Consider the following 25115-nt stretch of genomic DNA (forward strand, 5'->3'; position numbering starts at 1 on the left):
ATGTATTTGTGTATGCGTCTCTATTACTCTCTGCAAACAGCATTATGTTAGGGAAAAGTTAAAACTTGAATGCCGTTTTCTTATGGTGACTGTTAGCAAAAGTTGATTTACTGTTTTGGCCACCCTTCCATTTGTAGTGTTTTCCATGAGACATTTATTCCTTCATGAAACAACAATCAATCACTGGTTACGTATTATCAGCCGGCCACTGTGGCCGAGCAGTTCTAGGCGCTTCAGTCCGGAACCGGGCTGCTGCTACGGTCGCAGGTTCGAATCCTGCCTCGGGCATGGATGTGTGGCGATGTCCTTAGGTTAGTTAGGTTTAAGCAATTCTAAGTCTAGGGGACTGATGACCTCAGATGTTAAGTCCCATAGTGCTTAGAGCAATTTTATGTATTATCCATGATTTTAGAATGCAGTGCCAGTATACTATGTAGAAGTCATCGATGGCAAGCGTATCATAATGCGGTTCTACATATGCTGCCATACGTTTTTTATGCAGTGAAGGCTTTTCCGCTAACTTCAAATATCATTCGACCATTCTCAGGCATATTAAAGGTTGCAGTAACGTCGTATGAAACTATCTTTAACTAAATTAAACAGGATAATCAAAAAATAATACGGCATTTTAGCCACCAAATATGGAATCGGCAACTGGATTATAACCCCTAAAGTGGTAATTGTGAATCCAATTATTACGACTTGTCCTTCACAACTACTTGCAAGACCGGGATCAGTTAGACTTTATGGACATTGAAGACGATTCACATAATTTTTGGTAATTTATGACAAGGTGTTTGACACAAGGAATCGATCAAGGATGTAAAATCTTTCCAAAGGCTATATATCCTGCCTATAAAGACTGCTTTAGCGATGCTGGAAAGTGTAATTGACAAACTGTTGTTATTACATGTAATTAAAAAGTATTCCAAACGTTAAAAATAAACAAAGTATCTTAAGGTAAAACAACAGAATTGGTAAGAAGTTTGTTTACGTGGCCGTCATACGCAGCAAGCACCGAAATGTTCGTTTTGTAAATAACAGAATTCATTTACTGTAAGGCATTAGCAGTGGAATCTTTGTGATATTTGTAGGTTATGAAACAGTTCACGTCTTATTTTTTTACGTGATTACGTACAGTTAATCGAGTCTTTGTCTGGCATCTGCGTTTCCTCTCAATTGGCTGCAGGCTATGTATGGCTTACAAGACGTAAGGACATTTTCACGTAACAAACTTTTTTCTTTACAATTGTCATGTTCTTTGCGGTAATTGGTGTGAAGCATAATTATTCTTCTGTCACCAGCTGCGGAATTTTACCAATAACTGATTTAAAGTCGTAACAACTGTATGTCAATTTATTCTCTTCTTATTTGGTTTGTCTGTGTACATGTTGCCAACCTAACGAAGTATATGCTGAAAACTAAAGCCTGTTCATTCTGTTCCCTTTATATCTGTTTATGTTTATGTGTGTGTGTAGTCAGTCATAGTGAGTTGTAGAAAGTCGAATGTGAATGTAATATCTGTCAGAGAGTAGTTGCAAGTTTTAGTGTTCAGTTGATTCGAGTTTTGGTGTAAACCTTTTGTGGAGCGGTTCATGTAAGGATGAAAACAAAGGGGTTGAGTGCAAGTATTCTGATAATAATCATCTGTTGAAATGTTAGTCTACTACTTTCTCTATTAATGTAAACAGTGAGTTTACTCTTACATGGACCCATCCACAAAACATTTAAGGAGACAGGGTACTTATAAATGGTGGAAAAATCGAAAATTTTTATGACTTTATTAAATTCTATAGCCTTTCCCAATTACATTGATATATACATTATAGGATTTCAAATGAAAAATGACCTACATATACCAAATTTTAAAGTTACGGTCATGTATGCCACCACGCCTCTTTTATTTCTTTTACAGAAACCAGTATTACTTCGAAAAAGAAACTGTGATTTTTCTGTCTCCAGCAATTATACGTATGATACATTTTATATGTTGGTAACAGTGCAGCTTTCTAGTGTCTGTAAATGATTATCTTTGCTAGTAATTACTTTTGTTTCGCTGATGCAGTTTGTTCACGTGTTACTGAATGTTTGTTGCCCAAGTGCTACATATATTTGTGGAAGTACATTTCCTTCAGTGTACAATAAACACGAACTATGACACGCATCAATAAATTCAATAAAAGGAAATTCCGTGGTAACGAGTTCACAAACAAAGCAAGCCACACTGTTGAAAGTAACCTATCTATCAGTTCTTGAAGGAAGAAACTCCCACATGGCACGCCTCCTGGTGATTCAAATTTTTGTGTTAACAATGTCGCTATTTGTAGTAGATTTGTTGTTGCTGATGTGGGTATCTTATCTTCTTTGATAAAGGAAGTGACGAAATTTAAAAAATGTGATGGCGTAGGCTGTCTGGAAATAACTGAACAACAAAGTACCAGGAAAGGCTTAGCGTAAAAATTTGTTGTTCTGTATAGATCCTGCAATAAATCTACATCGAAAATGACTTCGAACATTGTGCATACAGCTCAAACGTTTTGTGGTTTGATGGACTTTTCCTCCTCTTCCCAGTAGGTTCAGTAAGTACATAAAAATACTTTTAGGTGCCTTGACGGTCGTGTCTAAAACATCTATGAAACTCGCAGTAGAAGAAACCATAAATATTAGTGTAACCAGGAACATTGCTCTTGCACTTGATGGGACATGACAACGTGGAGGACATCGTTCTTTGAATGGTGTTGTAAGTGCCACTTCTAAGGAGAATGGAAAAGTTATTAATGTTGAGTGTTTATCTAAGTACTGCCATACCTGCCATGGTAACACTGCAGAACATATTGAACTTCATTGTTATAAGAATTATGATGGTTACATTGGAGGGATGGAGTGTGATGGACCTCTTCCAATATTTCAGAGGTCGGTGCCCCTTTATAACGTCAGATATACGAAGTACCTAGGCGATGGGAACTCTAAAGTATTCAATAAAATTAATGAGTTGAGTGTTTATGGTGATACCTTGGTAACAAAACTTGAGTTTTGTGGAAATATGCAGAAGAGGGTGGGTGCTAGATTGAGGAAGATACTAAGAGAAATGAAAAGAAAGTTGCTATCTGATGGAAAATCTCTTTCTGGTTGAGGCAGATTGACAGAAACTGAAATATACCTCCTTCAGAGTTGTTATGGACTGGCCATTAGACGAACTGTATCTCTGAATGATGTGACAGCAATGAGAAAAGCTGTATGGGCCCCCTACTTTCATATTTTGTCCACAGATCACCACCATGTTCACGGACTTTGCCCTGAGGAGCAGACTCTTTGTGTGATTACCAAATACCAAAAGAAAGTGTTCAAATATACCATCAGAAGCATTCTCTTCCCGAGCCTGTTATGAATGAAATAAAACCAATTTTTAGAGACCTGAATGACCCTGTTTTGCTTAGTAAATGTTTTCATGGGAGCACTCAGAATACAAATAAAAGTTTCAACCATTGCATATGGGAAAGATTACCCAAGAATATTTTTGTAGGACTAAATACATTGAACGTTGGTGTACTAGAAGCAGTGATATGTTTTAATGACGGAGTGATAGGAAGGTTGGAAGTTCTGAGAAATTTAGGCTTAAAATGTGACTCTAATATGGGGTGAACGAAGCTGAAAGATTCGCTCTTCAAGTTACCAAAGAAGCAGAGAGTGCTAAAAGGAATGTCAAGAGGATCGAAACAATCAATAGCTGTAGATACTTAGCAAATTACCTACCAGCAAATTAGTTTCTGTTTATCTTCTGTAGGTCTATATAGAATGTCTAAAAATGGTTCAAATGGCTCTGAGCACTATGGGACTTAACATCTATGGTCATCAGTCCCCTAGAACGTAGAACTACTTAAACCTAACTAACCTAAGGACATCACACACATCCATCCCAGAGGCAGGATCCGAACCTGCGCTGTAGCAGCAGTGCGGTTCCGGACTGAAGCGCCTAGAACCGCTCGGCCACAACGGCCTGCTTTTGATCTTAAATTTTGTTGTAATACTGTTAATCAGTAAGATTTAATAACATCAGATTCCAGTAGAAGATGCAATTTCGTCTGTGTGTACACATCCAGCTGCGAGTTAACAGGTTTAGAAACGCATTTTGTCTGCCGAGTTGAGCGAGTGACCAAGTTCAGGTCTACCTTCGTGACGTGCGCGTCACGGCGTGTCTTTCTCATGGGCCTCGGGGCTCTGCACCTGGCGTCACGCTCAGCGCGTTCTGTGATTGGCGGGGCGGACCTGCAGCGCGGCACGCGGCAGCGGCAGCGGTTCGACATGGGCAAACCGTAACGCAGAGTCGGCTATACTGCGCCATTGACGGCGTTTCCATGACAACCAAGGTTCTGCCACGCGGTTTTGACACATGGCAGCCCTACTGGGAACAGGCCTTAATTCTTCACATTCAGTACTTTCCAAGGAAGAGATTTTACAGCTTTTAGAGGAATCTCTAAGTGACAACGATAGTGAGAGTGATTTTAATTATGAGAGTGGTTCATTCCTAAACGGTTCTAGTGAAGATGAAGATGAAAACCATAAAACTGTGTATTTGTCTAAGATTCGTGGTGACTGTGGAGCGAATTATTTTGATGATTCAAAGTGTGGTTTTATCCCTGAACACGGTAATGTTCGATCATCGCCAGTTGGTTTCTTTCAGTTTGGTTTTACAGACAACCTATTTTAACGAACAGACCAAATGAAGAGTTATGCTTCAGCAAAAAGATGTAAAGAGGCATCGTTTCCACAACATTTTGTGTGGTGGGACTGGAGAAATGTTACCAAGGAAAGATGCATAGTGTGCTACTGAATACAGCATTACAGAAGTGTAAGAACGTGTAGGACTTCTTTTCAAGAGAGTAGTTACAACTATCTGACTTCTTTTCAGACAGTTTTACTCACAGACGATGAATGCAAATTTTGTGGACACTTTATGTTTCTAATCCAGAGAGTGCTACACATGTCAACACTCAGGTTCAGTCATGTCTGAGTAAAGTGAAGAATGTGTTGGATTACCTGTCTTGCAAGTTTCTCCAAATTTATCGACCATGTGGGTATTTAGCTGCTGATGAATATACAGTATCATTCAAGGGTCATGTGTTATTCGGGTCATGTGTTATTCAAAATGTACAATCCTCAAAAACCAACAAAATGGGGACTCAGAGTTCATGCGATTTCAGATTGATGAAACAGTTTTATTTGCAGTTTGATATCCTGTTTTGGCGCTGTAACAACAGAGTCATAGATACGCCCAGACTTCAATTTTTCTGAGAGAATAGTTCTTCAGTTTCTGAATAGTCAGGTTAGCGTTTGTACATTGACCATTTTTATACAGTCAGATCCCATTCCTCAGCACCCTTCACACTCCTCAGCCTATGTAGTTTCTACTCAGCATATTGTAACAGCACCTGAAGGGCACAGATCTGACGCTCCTGCTCCTCTGTCAACTTATTTCTACTACAGATTCTCCATTCCTATGAGGTTCTTGCTGGAATGCCTATTGGCTTCCACACTGCATCCCCCCACCACGCCAAAGAAAATAATTTGATCAAATCCCACACCATAACTGACTAGACACAAACCTACAACAAAGCGCATACTTTTCACTCGTGGTAAAATTTTAGATACTGAAAGAAACTAAACTTCTACATTACCTAAGTTCAGTCACACAAGTAGAACTATTTATAGAACTTATAATAGTGATCTCAAAATTCTCTCTCTACTAAGAAAGCAACAGCTTTTATTAGCAATACTAAACAACAACTAATACCAATGACAACAAATTTTCACACAATTTACTAACTAAAACCAAAAAATCAAGCAACACTGGAACGCCCAATGAAGTTAAAACAGTGAAAGAAAATTTTACTGAGATATTTCACTAGAAACAATAAGAAAAGAAAAACCACACAGTGAGCAAAAGTTTCCAAAAGTTTACCAAACCGTTATTTCTCCACAAAAAACAGTAGGAACTGTTGAAAACTATTAAATTTAATAACTGTTTAACAGTGCACAAACACCTTTGTCAGAACTTAAGAACCGCTACAGCTGAAACTGCACACTGCGAGACGTAAACACATGGCTAATATTTGGATGAATGATTGAAAACTACTAAATTTAATATTCAAATATAGTGCACAAATAATTTTGACAGTATTTAGTTTTATGACAGGTACAGCTGGAACTGCACTCCATGAAATGTAAACAAACTGCTGAGGCTTGAGACTTGCATGAACCACATTAGCACACTCACGAATAACAGACCAATATAATATATATATCATGAAATATATGCATCTGGGTTATCAGAATATCACCATGATATTCCTTCCAATTCTAAAAAGCGCCAAAGGAAGAAGGTAAGCTTTACTCCAATAACTATAACTGTGAAATGGATTTTAATCACGCATAATTTATGGTTAGTCCTGTAATAGGAGGATACCAGTGAATAAGACCTCCTATAATTACAAATACTGCTCCTGTAGACTGTACATAGTGAAAGGATGCTATGACGTAATAAATGTCATATAGGACAATAGCTAGGGATGAGTTTGCTAATACTAATACAATTAATCCAATTTTGTAAGTTAGTAAATGAACCATAGATCTCATAATTATGGTGGATTAAACTTCATCTTTGTTACATATACTGTTGCTAGTCATCTGAATATATTAATTCCTGGTGGTATGGCATTACATATTGTTGCTCATATGAAATATGCTTGTGTATCAACATCCATTGGTACTGCAAATATGTGGTGAAATCATATGATAAATCCTATGAACTCAATTGAGAATATAGCATAAATTACACCTAGTTTTCCAAATTATTCAATTCTTCCACTTTCTTCACATACAGTGTCTGAAACAGTACCATATTGTGGTAAATTAGAATGTTAACTTCTGGGTGACCAAAGAATCAGAATAAATGTTGATATAATGTTGATATAGCATAAGATCAAAGAATGATATATTGGAGTTTCAGTCAGTTAGAAACGTTGTAACAGCATCTGCTAAAACTGGAAGTGAAGTAAGGAGAAGAAAGGCTGTGAGAGCAACTGATCATGCAAATAACTTTATGTGAGCTAAGGTTATTCTTTCTGCTCGTATATTAATTGCTGTTGTAAAAATATTTACTGCTCCTAGAATAGATGAAACACTTGCTAAGTGCAACAAGAAATTGGCTAGATCTACTGAGGCTCCAACATGAATAATAGCTCATGTTAGTGGGGGTAAACTGTTCAACCTGTACCAGCAACATTATCTACTGTAGATGATATAAGAAGAAGAATTAATAAGGCGGGTAATAGTGAAAAACTTATGTTATTGATTTGAGGGACTGCTACATCTCGTGCTCCAATTATTAGTGGTACAAGTCAAAGACCAAATCCACCAATTGCAATAGGCACTATACTACAAAGAAAATCATTATGGCTGCATGAGCTGTAATGATAACATCATAGACTGATCATCTCAAATTAAGGATCCAGGCTGTCGTAATTCAGTACAAATAAGTTTTCTTATTTAAGTTCCTACTGCTTTTCTTAAGTTATAGGTGGCAGACTGTAAATCTACTTATCAAAATTTTTTCTCTTATCAAAAATTTTGAGCCTGTGCAGTCCTAAAGCATCAACTGTACACTGACCATTGCAGTACCAGAAAACAGCCTCAAGAAGGTACTGAGCCATGTGGCATTGGAAAGAGCAGGCAGCGCCACACCTCCAGGAGGAAAGAGTTTAGCGTCCCCTGTCAGTGCTGACTTAACCAGGCCCCCATCGCTCGTTGACCCCAGTTTGATTGCAGACTTCGAGAACACCAGTATTGAGTAATAGGAAGATGATACATAACCTGGATTCTGTGATTGTTAATAGTGAACAGTATTTGCAAGTAGGAGGCACAAGAAGCAAGTTACATTTCTTTCCTTCTTAGAAATAAAGAATTATATTAATTTGAAAGTGTTATGTATAGATCATTTTAGATTCTTGCCACTGGTCATTGCAACTGCTCTCCTTCTTTGTTGGTGTCCATGCTGATTCCTTCAGTAGCTGACACAATAGGTATTATACTCGATTATGATTCTAGACTTCAATTCCAGACATTTAAAAATTTACTAACGTCTACACGATTATTCTTTTTTAATTATAGCTTTGATGGTTAGTTATTTATTTTACTTTAATGTTAAACAATTTTTTCAACCTGGTGTATCCATGACTACCCAAAATCAAAAGTGGAATGGGCAGCAATAACCTTTAACAATAATCTCGAACTGATTATAAGTGACTCTCCTTCTCATCTTATTACATATTTTAATGAATAATGTGGAAAATAGTAAGAGAGTTGATGCTACCTGTTGAACACTAAAATATTTAAATGATGATCATTCTATTATTATGTTTTTATTGCTTTTTAATAGGCAGATAAATGAGAGTAACTTTCAATGCAAACATTTTAGGCTAGGCTTTACCGTGACTGTTACTGACATTAAATGAGGCAACATGTTTACTATTACCAGTCATTGTTTGTTTGTCTCCACAACGCGTTTCAAAGACTTAAACCTCCATCATCAGTTGTATTTACATTTGTTAGTATGACATTTGTGTGTGTGTTGTGTTACGGCATTTTTGGAGGAACTTGTGGCACTGTCTCCACTAGACATGTCATATAACAAATGTAAATCCATCTGATGATGGAGGTTTCATCATTTGAAACGCGTCGAGTGGTAACAGTGAGTGGTAACAGTAAACTTGTTGTTTCATTTAATTAAAACGAGAGTAAGTTGATCTCCAGTCCTTCATTTGATGGACCAGATCCTTCCTATCATTTATGTTGGCAGGAAGAGTAGTTTTTTGGGGTTATTGGTGATTAAAAAAGGAGAAAACTGATACACTACATGGTCAAAATTATCCGTACACCTGACTGAGAATGACTTAAAAGTTCGTGGCGCCCTGCATCAGTATTGCTAGAATTAAATATGGTGTTGGCCCACCCTTAGCCTTGATGACAGCTTCCACTCCCGCAGGCGTACGTTCAATCAGGTGCTGGAAGGTTTCTTGGGGAATGGCAGTACAAGTTCTTGGGAGGAAACAAACATTATTCCAGCTGTCTACCTTTTTCTACGACAGAAAAAGAGAAAAAATATTACCTTTCTATTTAACTACCGGTATTAAAACCGTGGATGGACCCTTCCTTCTCTAACTATGGACATTCCACTATGGGCAGTCCAAGCAGCTAGAAGTTTGTTTCCTCAAACACAGATTATCAGGTACAATTTCCAATTTAATCATTATCTGTGAAGACAAGTTCACTGTTGCGGCTGTTTCCTGCCTACAAGGAAAGTGAAGAAATACACTGTTACGTAAGAAAGTGTTCAACTCTACCACTCGTAGATCATCCCCTGGAAATGTTGGGTGATGTTTGGCTGTCTAGTTAGGAAAGCACATCTATATACCAGAAGCTTCAGGACTTACACGATTATTTCTGGACCAGTGGTTCTATAACAAGCATATGCCAAGAGATACCTCTAACTGAAGTTGTACGCCCCATCGGACTAATAATGTCCCTGAAGAATGAAACCAAAGAACAAATACACTCCTGGAAATTGAAATAAGAACACCGTAAATTCATTGTCCCAGGAAGGGGAAACTTTATTGACACATTCCTGGGGTCAGATACATCACATGATCACACTGACAGAACCACAGGCACATAGACACAGGCAACAGAGCATGCACAATGTCGACACTAGTACAGTGTATATCCACCTTTCGCAGCAATGCAGGCTGCTATTCTCCCATGGAGACGATCGTAGAGATGCTGGACGTAGTCCTGTGGAACGGCTTGCCATGCCATTTCCACCTGGCGCCTCAGTTGGACCAGCGTTCGTGCTGGACGTGCAGACCGCGTGAGACGACGCTTCATCCAGTCCCAAACATGCTCAATGGGGGACAGATCCGGAGATCTTGCTGGCCAGGGTAGTTAACTTACACCTTCTAGAGCACGTTGGGTGGCACGGGATACATGCGGGCGTGCATTGTCCTGTTGGAACAGCAGGTTCCGTTGCCGGTCTAGGAATGGTAGAACGATGGGTTCGATGACGGTTTGGATGTACCGTACACTATTCAGTGTCCCCTCGACGATCACCAGAGGTGTACGGCCAGTGTAGGAGATCGCTCCCCACACCATGATGCCGGGTGTTGGCCCTGTGTGCCTCGGTCGTATGCAGTCCTGATTGTGGCGCTCACCTGCACGGCGCCAAACACGCATACGACCATCATTGGCACCAAGGCAGAAGCGACTCTCATGGCTGAAGACGACACGTCTCCATTCGTCCCTCCATTCACGCCTGTCGCGACACCACTGGATGCGGGCTGCGCGATGTTGGGGCGTGAGCGGAAGACGGCCTAACGGTGTGCGGGACCGTAGCCCAGCTTCATGGAGACGGTTGCGAATGGTCCTCGCCGATACCCCAGGAGCAACAGTGTCCCTAATTTGCTGGGAAGTGGCGGTGCGGTCCCCTACGGCACTGCGTAGGATCCTACGGTCTTGGCGTGCATCCGTGCGTCGCTACGGTCCGGTCCCAGGTCGACGGGCACGTGCACCTTCCGCCGAGCACTGGCGACAACATCGATGTACTGTGGAGACCTCACGCCCCACGTGTTGAGCAATTCGGCGGTACGTCCACCCGGCCTCCCGCATGCCCACTATACCCCCTCGCTCAAAGTCCGTCAACTGCACATACGGTTCACGTCCACGCTGTCGCGGCATGCTACCAGTGTTAAAGACTGCGATGGAGCTCCGTATGCCACGGCAAACTGGCTGACACTGACGGCGGCGGTGCACAAATGCTGCGCAGCTAGCGCCATTCGACGGCCAACACCGCAGTTCCTGGTGTGTCCGCTGTGCCGTGCGTGTGATCATTGCTTGAACAGCCCTCTCGCAGTGTCCGGAGCAAGTATGGTGGGTCTGACACACCGGTGTCAATGTGTTCTTTTTTCCGTTTCCAGGAGTGTATATTAGTCTTAGAAGTTCATCCAGATGTTTGCTCAATACTAAAAAATCCGTGAGAAGACGCAGTGTAGCACGTCCAACTGTTTTGCCGATTAATGTCAAATCTCGATGGGGAAAGAAAAGAAAAGCCAGCAATTAAGACTGACGAAACTACTGCAAATATTTTAAAAGGCTCCATATTGACGGCAACTTAAAATCATTTAGGACCTATGTGACTTACGCACATAAATTACAGTGAAGAAGAAAACGTCACAACCCTTGGAAATGATGTAAATACTGAAAAGTAGTTTAATAAGCGTCATAATCTTTGGCTGTCTTGGAAATAAGTTTAATAAGGGGCGAAATGAGACTACCTACTGGTATTTTTCCTTGGAAACGACAGAAATTCGGCAAAATGTCTGCTGCAAGTTGCAAAGTATTCTCTAATGAAGGCCGAGAATAGTATCTCAGAAGCCATGCGTCTTGTAGGAAATCATTTAGGCATCACCCTTGAGAGATTCTATGAATAAAATTCTGTATGAGTGGACACCTAACACAAAATCGTTGCAGCTGAAACACAGGGAAATGAGAAGTAACAGCATGCATTCATTCCCCCTCCGTCTGATAACGTCTCGTAGCTACAGCACGTTTGGTGCCCTGCTGTGTACATGTGGAAAACCGCTTATTCGAGCAAGAGTCCCAGGCTCCGAAGAACTGTCACTCTGTGCAAGTGTCACTCTGTACAAGTGTTCCAGCCCCGTAAAAACCTTTCTACTGCTTTTTATGCAGTGAGACGGGGGGGAGGGGACTCCATGGCTCTTTGGTTGTCCATCCTGAAGTGGTGCCACTCGAGCACACCGAAAAAAAGAGGTCTTACTCCGTGCCAGCGTGGTCACGAAGCCAATGTGAAGTGAAAAGCTTATTTTTCTTCACTGGTCCACGCCATCTTGGGACTTACTCACCCGTTTAGCGGGTGTCAAAATTATTGGCGCCTTATCATTTGATGATCGTATGCTTCAACAACACATCGGCGGGTCCGGAATCCCTAGCAAAATTGAAGTTCTAGAAGAAATTTCCTTATCAAGTTTTCCAACTCATATATTCTGCACGCTGTCGATCCGTGATCGTAGTCAGTGGTTACATAATGTTCCCTTCTGTACGAATCTTGATTGGATTTTATGTCAGCTGAATAATTCGACACTCTTCCGTTGTAAGGGCTGGACGAAATGGTCGCTAAGGCTTCTCCATGAGTTTGTGAAACATTTAAGAAAAGTCTCAGATTCATGATTCTACTACTCTGTTGAAGAACTCTTTTGTGTATTTATTTATCTATTTATTTATATTTTATTTATTTAGCCTGACCAGATTAGGACATTACGGCCTTCTCTTGCATCTGACCAGGTACAACACTCACCAAAGACATTAAAAAATCACAGTAATAATAATGATATTAATACTAATAATAATAACAATAACCATAATCACAGTAATTTACACTAACAAGGATAATAACTGATGCTGATAAAGCTAATAATAATTGACACTAATAATAATAACGATAATAATAATAACTGACACTAATAATTATAATAGAAATACTAAAGGTCGTTAAAATTATATAGGTTGTTTTAGCACATTTGAATCCATGTTTAGTATCATAGAAGCGGATGGGTTTAAGAAAGAGGAGAAGATGGAAATGGCAGTGACAGTGGCTGTTAGGAAGAACAGAATTCTAGTAAAGAACTCTGCTGATATAAGGGAGGGAAAAGCTTTGACGAGAGTGAGGTGTAGGCTAGTATATGGAAGAGATGTCTATTGTGACAGAAGGTGGGGCCAATAACTGTCTTTTGAAGTTTGGAAGCAATGTAATTTCTTGACATTTTGATGAAGATTTTCCGGAGAAAGTTTCTTAATACAGAAAATGATTTAGAGAACATGGGAGAGTTGCATGATTGTACAGATATTATTTTAGTTCGTTGAGAACGAATATTTATGCTGTGCATTTCAGTCAGCAGTTTAAGAGTTGGAGATAAATAAGAGGGAGTGCAGTGATTGAGAAGACGATATAGCAAACATACAGTATGATTGTCTCTACACTTAGCGGCACGCAGCCATGATAATTATTCATAGACATGAGCGGGTTGGTAGAAATGGCGTACGCCACAATTGTATCTCACACAAGTATGCATCGCCAGTTCTATCCTGCCTGAGGTTTCGTGCGTTCTTGGAGAATAGCAACACTATAGTTAAGTATAGGGAGTATTAGTGACTAAGACCTTCTTTTTATGATTCTTGAAAATATTTTCTCTTCTGCAATTCTGGAGAGAAGCGTGTTGGTACCTACTAATATCATTCTGGTGAGAAATTCCATATATCATTTACAGACAACTTACCACTATCACGGTCAAAATTTGATAAACTTAAATTATATTGCTTGTTGCGGGTAAAGTTTACTCACGACACGATCAGCATTAGAAGCGTTTGTTTCCATTGTGACAAAAGTAGTGTTGTAGAGCTGGGTCACTACAAGTTCTGGTTGCATGATGTCAGTTTAGATATTCTGGAATCCGAATCCTACTCGTGTGGAGTATGAGTCCTGTGGGTTAAGCGCAGAGGCACCTCCGTTGGCCTCTGGTGTCTGTTTATTTTTATATAAGGGAGGGGCACAATACTAGATTCTGGGCATCTCACAGAGGATATGTTGTAATATTACAGGGTTGAAAGGAAAGACATACATCAGGACGTTTCTTTTCATTAGACTGATGCTGCCAGCCACACTGTCACTGCTTAACAAAAATGACGACGCTGCTTTCTGGTTTTTCCATTCACCAAGTTGCCCGATTCACCGCGAGCGAGCTAGACGACCCCACCCGGCTGATGCAGGTCAGTGCACCCTCAGGAAATCAATTCACACAGGGTTATCAATGACCCAACCCCCTCCATCTCTGACTAACCTGTTGCCTACATCAACAGGTCTGAGACAACCAGTGCCGAGAACAGCTTGCTGTGGCTAATGTTTCCTGCCTTGCGTGACCCCGCAAATGCTGACGTGAAACTGCTCCGTCTCCAGCACTGCTGTTTCAGAGCTGAGCAGATCCTAGTTCGAACAATGTGCCTAGCAGAGAAGCATGTGCTGTCCTGGCCACACCATGCCACATATTTCATGTAGAGAGCTATAAATATATCGTAATGGTCGCAGAGGAAGGGAACATGAAGCTTGGTAATGACTATCATTATTATAGACTAAGCATTAGAGGAAACAATGCACAATAAACTCGACTTTTGTCAGCGTCTGATGTGGGGCGTATAATGTTCGCAGGATGTACCAGGAATCTGGACAACAAAGTTCGGGACGTCTACTAGTGTTAATGGTTTGGTGCACGCTTTAGAGGAAGAAGGGAAGGCAGCATGTCAACAGGATCTGCGGAGCCGGACAGAGGAGACGATGACATTCACCTCTGATAGACGACAATCTGCGTGTTATAATGAACTGCTGCATCGTAAAGAAAAATTAAGTAACTGGGCCTCCGACTTTGACACTCTATCCTGTACAAGCTTCTTCACCTCCGAGTAACTATTGCACTCTACATCCTCCTGAGTCTCTTTCGTGTATTGATCTTTTGGTCTCCCTCTACGATTTTTATCATCCATGCTGCCCTCCAATACTAAATTGATGATCGCTTGATGCCTCAGAAGATGTCCCTCCAACCGATCCCTTCTTCTGGTCAAGTTGTGCCACAAAATCCTCTTCTCCCCAGTTCTGTTCAGTACCTCGTCATTAGTTACGTGATCTGCCCATCTAATGTTCAGCATTCTTCTGTAGCAACATATTTCGAAAGCTTCTGTTCTCTTCTTGTCTAAATTATTTGTCGTCAATGTTTCTCATGCATACAAATACTTTTAGAAAAGACTTCCTGACACTCAAATCTATACTCGATGTTAACAAATTTCTCTTCTTCAGAAACGCTTTTCTTGTCATTGCCAGTATAAATTTTATATCCCCTCTACTTCGACCATTATCAGTTATTTTGCTAATCATACAGAAAAACTCCTTTACTACTTTCAGTGTCTCATTTCCTAATCTAATTCCGTCAGCATCACCCGATTTAATTAGATTACATTACTTTATCCTCGTTTTGCTTTTATTGATGTTCATCTTATATCCTCCTTTCAACACAGTCCATTCCTTTCAACTGCTCTTCCAGGTCCTTTGCTGTCTGTGACAGAATTACGATATCATCGGCAAACCGCAAAGTTTTCATTTCTTTTCCACGAATTTTAATTCCTACTCCAAATTTCTCTTTTGTTTCCTTTACTACTTCCTCAATATACAAATTGAATAACATCAGGGATAGGTTACAACCCTCTCTCACTGCCTTCCCAACCACTGCTTCCCTTTAATGCCCCTCGACTCTTACAACTGCCATCTGATTTCTGTGCAAATTGTAAATAGACATTCGCTCTGTGTACGTGGCCCCTGCCAGCTTCAGAAGTTGAAAGAGAGTATTCCAATAAACATTGTCAAAAGCTTTCTTTAAGTCTACAAATGGTAGAAACGTAGGTTTATCTTTCCTTAACCTATCTTCTGAGATACACGTTCCAACATTTCTTCGGAATCCGAAATGATCTTCCTCAAGGTCGGCTTCTACCAGTTTTTCCATTCGTCTGTAAAGAATTTGTGTCAGTATTTTACAGGCGTGACTTATTAAGCTGATAGTTCGGTAATTTTGACGCCTGTCAATACGTGCTTTCTTTGGGACTGGAATTATTATATTCTTCTTGAAGTCTGAGTGTATTTCGCCTGTCTCATACATCTTGCCCACGAGATGGTTGAGTTCTGTCATGGCTGCCTCTCCCATGGCCATCAGTAGTTCTAATGGAGTGTTTTCTACTCCCGGGTCCTTGTTTCAACTTAGGTCTCTCAGTGCTCTGTCGAATTCTTCACGTAGTATCGTATCTCCCATTTCATCTTCACTTACGTACTCTTCCATTTCCATAATATTGCCCTCAAGTACAACGCCCTTGTATAGACCCTCTACATACTCCTTCCACCTTTCTGCTTTCCATTCTTTGCTTAGTATTCGTTTTCCATCTGAGCTCTTGATATTCATACAAGTGCTCCACTTTTCTCCAAAGGTCTCTTTAATTTTCCTGTAGTCAGTATCTATCATACCCCTAGTGATCTATGCCTCTACGTCCTTACATTTGTCGTCTAGCTATCCCTGATTAGCCATTTTGCAGTTCCTGTAGGTCTCATTTTTGAGACGTTTGTATTTCTTTTTGCCTGCTTCATTTACTGCATTTTTATATTTTCTCCTGTCATCAATAAAATTCAATACCTCTTCGGTTACCCAAGGATTTCTACTAGCCCTCGTCTTTTGACGTACTTGATCCTCTGCTGCCCTCACTATTTCATCTCTAAAACCTACCCATTCTTCTTCTACTGTATTTCTTTCCCCTGTTCCTGTCAATCGTTCCCTAATGCTCTCTATGAAACACTCTACAACCTCTGGTTCTATCATTTTATCCAGGTCCCAACTCCTTAAATTCCTACCTTTCGGCTCTTTCTTCAGTTTTAATCTACAGCTCATAACCGATAGATTGTGGTCAGAGTCCACATCTACCCCTGGAAATGTCTTACAGTTTAAAACCTGGTTCCTAAATCTCTGTCTTACCATTATATAACCTATCTGATACCTTCTAGTATCTCCAGGCCCCTTCCACGTATACAACCTGCTTTCATGATTCTTAAACGAAGTGTTAGCTATGATTATGTTATGCTCTGTGCAAAATTTTACCAGGCGGCTTCCTCTTTCATTCCTTACCCCCAATCCATATTCACCTACTACTTTTCCTTCTCCTCCTTTTCCTACTATCGAATTCCAGTTCCCCATGAGTATTAGATTTTCGTCTCCCTTCACTATCTGAATAATTTCTTTTATCTCATCATACTTTCTTCAATCTCTTCGTCATCTGAGGAGCTAGCCGGCTGAACTTGTACTACTGTGATAGGCGTGAGCTTCGTGTCTACCTTGGCTACAATAATGCGTTCATTATTCGGTTCCTAATAGCTCACCCGTGCTCCTTTTTTTAATTCATTATTAAACCTACTCCTGCATTATCTCTCTTTCATTTTGTATTTATAACCCTGTATTCACCTGACCAGAAGTCTTGTTCCTCCTGCCACCGAACTTCACAAATTCTCATTAGATCTAACGTTAACCTATCCATTTCCCTTTTAAAATTTTGTAAAGTTCCTACCCGATTAAGGAATCTGACATTCCACACTCTGATCCGTAGAATGTACTGCATTTTAAACACTCTTTCCATTTTTTGCCTAGATGCATAGATTTTAAAATTTTGAACTGTCTAATATAAAAATATGTGAAAAAAATCGCGTATAGATGAATATGTTTTCTTCGTGGCTGCTGTAAGGAGAGAATGGGTTAGGTACAGGTTGAGTTGGCGGTTGGAAGTTTTCGCTACTCAGAGAACGCCGGGCAAAGTCGGAGAAAACTGCTACACCTAGCTATGAAAACTCCGTCTCTCGTGGCAGCTAAAATACAGTCGACGTAAGATTTTCTTCAGAATGAGAAGGTTGAACAACAGTCGCATTATGGTATCTTCTTCCTAATAAACTGGTCGCTTAGGGAATGTCTTTAACATACAAGCTGACGGCGAAATATTACGCGTCGTTCGGTCTGTGATAGTAGCCGATTATCCCAGGATAGTTAATTGGCGAAGAAATCACTATGTGCTGAATTGCTAAACACACTAATCGTTTCATGAAGGCCCGTGGATCCAACATAGATTAAAAGTTCGTAGACGATATTTACCTTCTTTTTCACAAAATAAATTTTTATTCTTCATAATTGCGATTACAAGTTGTATCTCCTCAGCACTTCGAATTACGTCTATATGGAAACTACGTATCTGACCACTCAAAAAACAAAACAAAAAGTCCAATAGGCATTCCTCATCTCCAAAAATTTCAAAAGGCATAGTTGCTCTTTTCCACAGCAAAGAGCGTTGTCTCAATTACGGCACCGCATCATCGCTGGTACTCGCAGCCCGAAAAGTACAATAATATTAGTTAAGTTCTCCGCTGCGTTATTAAGATTGCTGTTCTTTTTCATTCACAAAAATATGACCCTGTGTTGCATAGTTCAATAAGTAAAGCATCCTTTTCACTTCACGTAACAGATATGATGTAAATAATATAAGCTCGTGACTATACACCAGTGTCAAAAATACGTCGATCAGTGTGGATATCTGTAAATAGCAAATAAACCACGTTTTCCGAGTCTGATGTCAAGTGCAGAGAGTGCTGCAAAATTCCAGGTACGGAGTCTCGGATTTCGATTGGTGAATTGGCTTTCAACACGTGCAGATAAAACAATAGAATAATTTTAAGTATTTACTACTGACTTCTAGCATTATCTTATCAATTTCAATACCTTCTGTTTATTGTTAGTGGCTTTTCATTTTCTTCTTTTATTACATAGCCCCTTGTTCTTCTCTCTGTCCCATACTCCACCCTTATTCTTATTCTCTCCTCCCATTTCTCCTTCTCCCTTCGTTAGATTGCATCATTTAATTTTTTAATAGTTAAATATCGTAACGTGGTGTTTGGTTTATAACAAATATGGCAACTGTGAAACACGACCGCAGTGGCTTCTAGCGTGCAGATCGTTCAATGATCAACTAAACATTATAATCACCTGCTAAATAGTTGTTGGTCCACCACTGGAACGCAGTAAGGTAGTGATTCGGCGTGGCAAGATTTCGACAAGTTCTCTGCGTGTTTCCACAGATATGTGGCACCAGAAGTTAACGTGCAGGTCGCGTGAATCTCGTAAATCATGACCGGTGGTTTGTAGACGCAGAGCTGGAGTCCAACAGCGCCTCAAATGCGTTACATTAGATTCAGATCAAGCAAATTTGGTGGCCATGACATAAAGGTGAGTTAATTACCAAGCTTCTCAAACCAGTGTAGCACGATTGTGGCCTTTCAGCACGGACCGATACCCTACTGGAAGATGCCATTGCTGTGAAGGAAGGCATCAAGTATGAAGAGAAGTAGGTGGTCTACAATAATGGTCACGTATTCTACTACACGTCCCATAGAAGTCCAGGTGAATGTCCCACGTAGCATAATACTTGTTGGCATCGCCGGTAATGTCCTCAGCTTGCGTCATATTTCTGACGTGTTAAGGTCGGTTTCCTATTTCCTATCACCGATGTTTCTATGATGTTACAAAAAGACAATGAAAGACCACATGCTGCCCGTACTGTTTTGACTTACCTCAGTACAGACGGTGATCGACTGGCAAATGCGTTCTCCATATCTGTTACCAACTGAAAATGTCTAGTCATGGGTTGCTGAGAGATTCGAATGCCACCATTCGCCACCCACTGATTATAATATATGGAACAGAGTTGAATCAGTATGGTGTGATATATTCATCTCTGTATCCAAACTCAGTTCGACTCAATGTCCAGTCGGGGTAGGGACATTGTTACTGCCAGCGATAACAGCTACGTGTATGTATATATGTATCGAACTGGTGAGCTAGAAACGACGGAGAGGCTTCGTCCCTGCCGTAGCCCTCAGTGGTACACCACAACCTCACATCAGGTTACAGCAGTCCACCCACCTCATCACCGCCGCCCCACACCGAACTCAGAGTTATTGTGCGGTTCGGACCTCAGTGTTCCCCTCCCCCCCCCCCCCCCCCCCTCTCATTCCAGACGAGTGTAACCCAAATGTTTGCGTGGTAGAGTAATTATGGTATACGCGTACTTGGAGACAGTGTTTGCGCAGCAATCGCCGACATAGTGTAACTGAGGTGGAATAAGGGGAACCAGCCAGCATTCGCCGAGGCAGATGGAAAACCACTCACAGGTTTGCCAGCATAACGGACCTCGATATTAATCCGCCGGGCGGATTCGTGCCGGGGACCGGCACGCCTTCCCACTCGGGAAGCACTGCGTTAAGACTGCACGGCTACCCGGGCGGGCGTTCACTAAATTTCACACCATGTGTATCACAACACCATCGCCGTATTTGATCATGTTTTTTTTCCTACTGTATTTCAAACATACAACAATTACGTTCTAGATTTTTGCTATCCTTTCTGGTGTTGTAGTTTTAAATACCAGCAGTATATAAACACTTTACATTGATCATGTAAGAAGACAATATTAACACCGCACTGCTCAAACGCAAATTGATTCCCCATGGACGAGAGAGTCGGCGGAGTGGTAGGAAACTGGGCCCTCGTTTGACAATGGAAGATTCGAATTGCCGTCCAGTCGTGAACATCTAAGTTGCCAGTTGTTTCATTAAACCATGTGCGGCAAATGTCTGGACGAATCATTGAAAAGGAGAGGCTGATTTTCTTCCTCATCTTTGTCCCGTCCAAGAAAGATAATCTAGGGTTTTACAGACGGGGGGATGGGAAAAGACATCGCTCGAGTCTTTTTGAAAGGAACCAAGCCGGCATTGCCTTATACGATTGAAAACACAGAAAATTTAAATCTGGATGGGTTTGAACCACCACCCTCCCGAATGCGAGTCTAGTCGCCGTTGACAAGACCTTACATTTTTCCTGTTACTGCATCTTGGCGCCCTGAATGTCCCAGACTCCTGCGATCATTTTGTTTACAAATAGACAGAATATTACTATTTAATATCACATTTTATTACGTAAATAAACGAGTGCTCATCTCTGATAAGTAATTATGTGAGACTCGAAGTTATGTATTACTCTTTCTAGTCATACTATTTCCTATCGCTGCACTAGTCGACGTAGAGTTGGAGAGACTCTGGGGAGATCGTCGAACGATCCTACAAACTTGCAAACTGGTGGCTTTCAACGGACTGAAGAGCACGCATCAGAAGATCTTACACAGCTCTTTACCAACATATTACCACACGGCAAAATGCACACACAAGGCTTGTTTAGTTTCAATTAACATTTCAATATACCCTTTGAAAATCAATAATAGATCCTAATCTTGCCTATAAAACCACAAAATACAATGAAATAGCAATATAGCCACAGTCTACACTTCACGTAAAAAATATAGTCCGTATTACATCTTTTGTCGTAGATAGTTTCACAGTCATTTGTTATTTTTGTCATTACAATTGCTGTTCTGCAAACTGCAGAGAAGCGCTTCCTTCAAATAATTTTCTCCCTGGCAGGAATCCCGTGCCTCCGCATATACTCTTCATGATTTGTCCTCGATCGCTCAAAACAACACCGTAGAATTTAATTTCTTTCATGAGCTATTCATGCGACTGTTTCTCGTTTACGTGTGGAATATTTGGCCTAGCTTCCGTATATTCTGCAAATAATGTTACAGTAAAAAATTATGAGTCTCACTTTCCTACTTATTGTCATATGAATGCGAAGTTGAGGTCACATGGTACTTCTTCGTCTGACTATAAACTCTACAGTCTGCATTCAAGGTGCCCATCATACCTATCGCTGCCGGCGAAATCTCCTAAGAATATTCGTATTTCGTTCGCTTCTTTCTGATGCGCCTCGACAAAGTTGTATAATGTATTAAACTGTCTTCCGTTTTCTCTTTCCCTTGTATTACACCTGTGTTGTTGGAGATCTTGCGAGATGGATTACATATGCTATCTGTCCAGGAAATTTTTGGAGGTCTGTGAAGCAGAATTCGAAATCAAAAATTGTGCATGCAAACCTTTTCTCTTGCACTAACTTAAAAAAATGCACAAAACCATGAAGCGTTAACTCACTAAACTTTTAGTGAACAACTGTGGTTTTTATTAGAGTATGAGCAGTATTTTGTGTCTCTTCTATGACAGAACTCTTACTTCCTTCGCCGGACATCATCAGAGGGCACAGTTATTAAAGAAATCACCATCCACAGCTTCAGGCCGCACAGGGACTCTTGAAGTATTGACGAAATCCGCGAATGCGGCCATCGGTTGGTCTATTTTCTGGATACAAGCAATGGCAGTTCTCGCGCTGGTACAATCAGAAACGTCTATGACGCGGAACGATTTGGAAAACACAGTAGCAGCCGAGGACAATACTGATGCGAATCCTACACTGTTATTTAAATTAGTTGTATCTGACATTATGAAATCCAAAGTTAAAGTTGCAGCGTCTACGAGACAATCACTGTCTGCAGCAGTCGCCACAGTGCTCCGTGGTAGAAAATCACTTTAAGGCATCTATCTCCTGCAAAAAAAATAACATAAGAAATTAATATTTCAAATAGAGTATAGACTTATGTAGTTTCTCCCTGTGCCTGTCTTTCGACCCCCTTCATTGCACATTACAGGTCACGCAAAACCGAACGTTACACGAATCCCCTGCTGCAGTGGTTCATTGAGAACTCAATGCTTTGCTTAGCGGAAGTGACAGCACAGTGGTAGACGGCAGTGCTAGAACCCCATTGGTGTACTCCTGGTAGGAAGAGCCCTGCCCCATAGCCGCCAAACGCCAACTAGTTCAAATCGGAATATAGCGGCTGCCACTGCAGCGCTTCACTCAGTAGGAGACGGTAGTGTCAGAGAGGTATTGACAACAAGTCAATAGTCAGTGGTAAGGCGTTTATCCACTTGGACGTAATTTCTGAAAGTATCTGCCGAGGTGTTTCCACTGGAGTCGTGAAATAGACTAGTAATACACTATATTATTAAAAGGATCCTGACACCACCAAAAACATACGTTTTTCATATTAGGTGCATTGTGATGCCACCTACTGGCAGGTACTGCACATCAGCGACCTCAATAGTCACGTACAGCACAAAAGCGTACAGGCCGACCTCGTCTGTTGACTGACAGAGACCGTCGACAGTTGAAAAGGGTCGTAATGTGTAATAGGCAGATATCTATCCAGGCCATCACACAGGAATTCCAAACTGCATCAGGACCCAATGCAAGTACTATGGCAGTTAGGCGGGAGGTGAGAAAACGTGGATATCATGGTCGAGTGGCCACTCATAAGCCACGCATCAAGCCGAAAAATGCTAAAGAACGCCTCGCTTGGCGTAAGGAGCGTAAACACTGGACGTTTGAACAGTGGACAAACGTTCGAGCAGCTCCTCATTAACCAAACGTTTCTGGAGTTAGTGCTATGCTTACCTTGAGATAGAGTAAAGAGTTGCGCTAATGGACAGTGGTTGACTGGAAGTGAGTAATTGGGAATGCTGAATCACGCTATACCCTGTTGCACTGTGATGGAAGAATTTGGGTTTGGCGAATGCTTGGAGAACTTTAGCTGCCAAGTTAGCCGTGGGCGCTATCGCGCTGCTTCCTGGGACTCGGGCAGGCGCGCCGGCCCCGGATCGAATCCGCCTGGCGGATTAACGACGAAGGCTGGTGCGTCGACCAGCCTAGATATCGTTTTTAGGCGGTGTTCCACACCCCACTAGGTGAATACTGGGCTGGTTGTCATACTCAGCCTCAGTTACACAACTCGCAGACATTTGAAAACGTTCTCACTCTTTCACGACTACCACTAAATGCAAACAGCTGGGGTACACTAATTCCGTCTTGGGGGATATGCGGTGGTGAGAGGTAGGGCATCTGGCCACCCCTTAAATTTAAACACGCCAAATCCGACCATAACCATGCCGACCGTGCGAAAACTGCTGGACAAAGGTACAAGGAAAAGAAGACAAGAATGCCTGGAGAACTTTGCATACCATCATGCGTAGCGCTAACAGTGAAGTACAGAGGGGGTGATTTTCTTCAGTATGGGAGTGTTTTTCATGATTTGAGAGTGAGATTCTTACTGTGCTTAAGAACGCGCTAAATGCAAAAGGATACGAACACATTTTAGAGTATTTTGTACTGCGTACAGTAGAAGAACAACTCAGAGGCATAATTGTTTGTATCAGTATGACAATGAACCCTTTCGTAAAGCAGCATCTGTGATGCAATGATTTTTGGACAACAGAATTCCTGACATGGACTTACTTGTCTGCTCAGAGTCCTGACCTGACCTGAGTCCAATGGAAAACCTTTCGAATGAGACAGAACGTTGACTTTGCTCCACACCCCCAGCGTTCTCATCAGAGTTCAAGCTGTCATAAAGGAGAATGGAGTACACACCACATATTATTGTCCCCTAAAAATTGTTTGGATACTTTTGATCAGATTGTGTATGAGTGAGCTACAGTGGCCTCAAGAGGCAGCGAAATCTATATCCCTACCACTACTATTGTAATTTAGTATGATTTTACCTAAATAACAGAAACCTCTGCCTCTGTCTTGCCATGTATAACCCTCTTACTAAATTTAGTTTAGTTTCCAAAGAAAGCACACTATGGGAGGATAGTCCTGTTAATAGGAAAAGGTAATCAATAGAGTCACCCTTTTTACACGATTTGACCGTGTGTTGTGTCTAAAGGAAAAGTAAATTCATTTCTTTTCTTAAGATCTTACTTAGTGGTTATAAACAACGCACTGTGAATAGTATTATATTGAAGATAGGACTACTCAGTTCCAAGTTCATTTAGTGGTTTAAAACATGTACTAACCGTCGCCGACCTATCTAGGTAATGAAACAGTCAAGTACTGGAAAGCAGAAGTATGAATTTTGCCTACTTTCTTGCTACTGTTTAAGTTGCTCCTTCAAATAAATGTTACTCCACTTAAACAATGTGGGACTACTCCCTTATACATTACGTTTTTAAAAGAGAAAAAGCCCAGTAGATAACTTCAAGGAAGCTAAGAAAAATTCGCCAGGGGGGACCTTTACAAAAGCACTTTCCATAATCAACAAACTCAAATACTAAAATACTTAGATACTAAAGCACAAACTTTTTATACAGAACATTTCACTTCAAGAAGACCTCTTGCTTACTGGAACTTACTTTTAAAACCTAATATTCTTTGAACTAACTCTGGATAGTCATTTAACCGATTCTAGGAACTTGGCTTCACTCTCATTGAATAGTATGTAAGCAAACTTTTACTATAACACTTCGCAGTAGCTAAGAAAACTTTCTCATTATTTACACAGAAACAAGTTAATTGGTGCCACTTGATATTAACTTGGCACTGTAAAAAAAGGATACTCGGATTAATCAAACACCAGGAAGGAACCCTATATAG

This window comes from Schistocerca gregaria, chromosome X, assembly GCF_023897955.1.
Source record: "Schistocerca gregaria isolate iqSchGreg1 chromosome X, iqSchGreg1.2, whole genome shotgun sequence".
Lineage (NCBI taxonomy): Eukaryota > Metazoa > Arthropoda > Insecta > Orthoptera > Acrididae > Schistocerca > Schistocerca gregaria.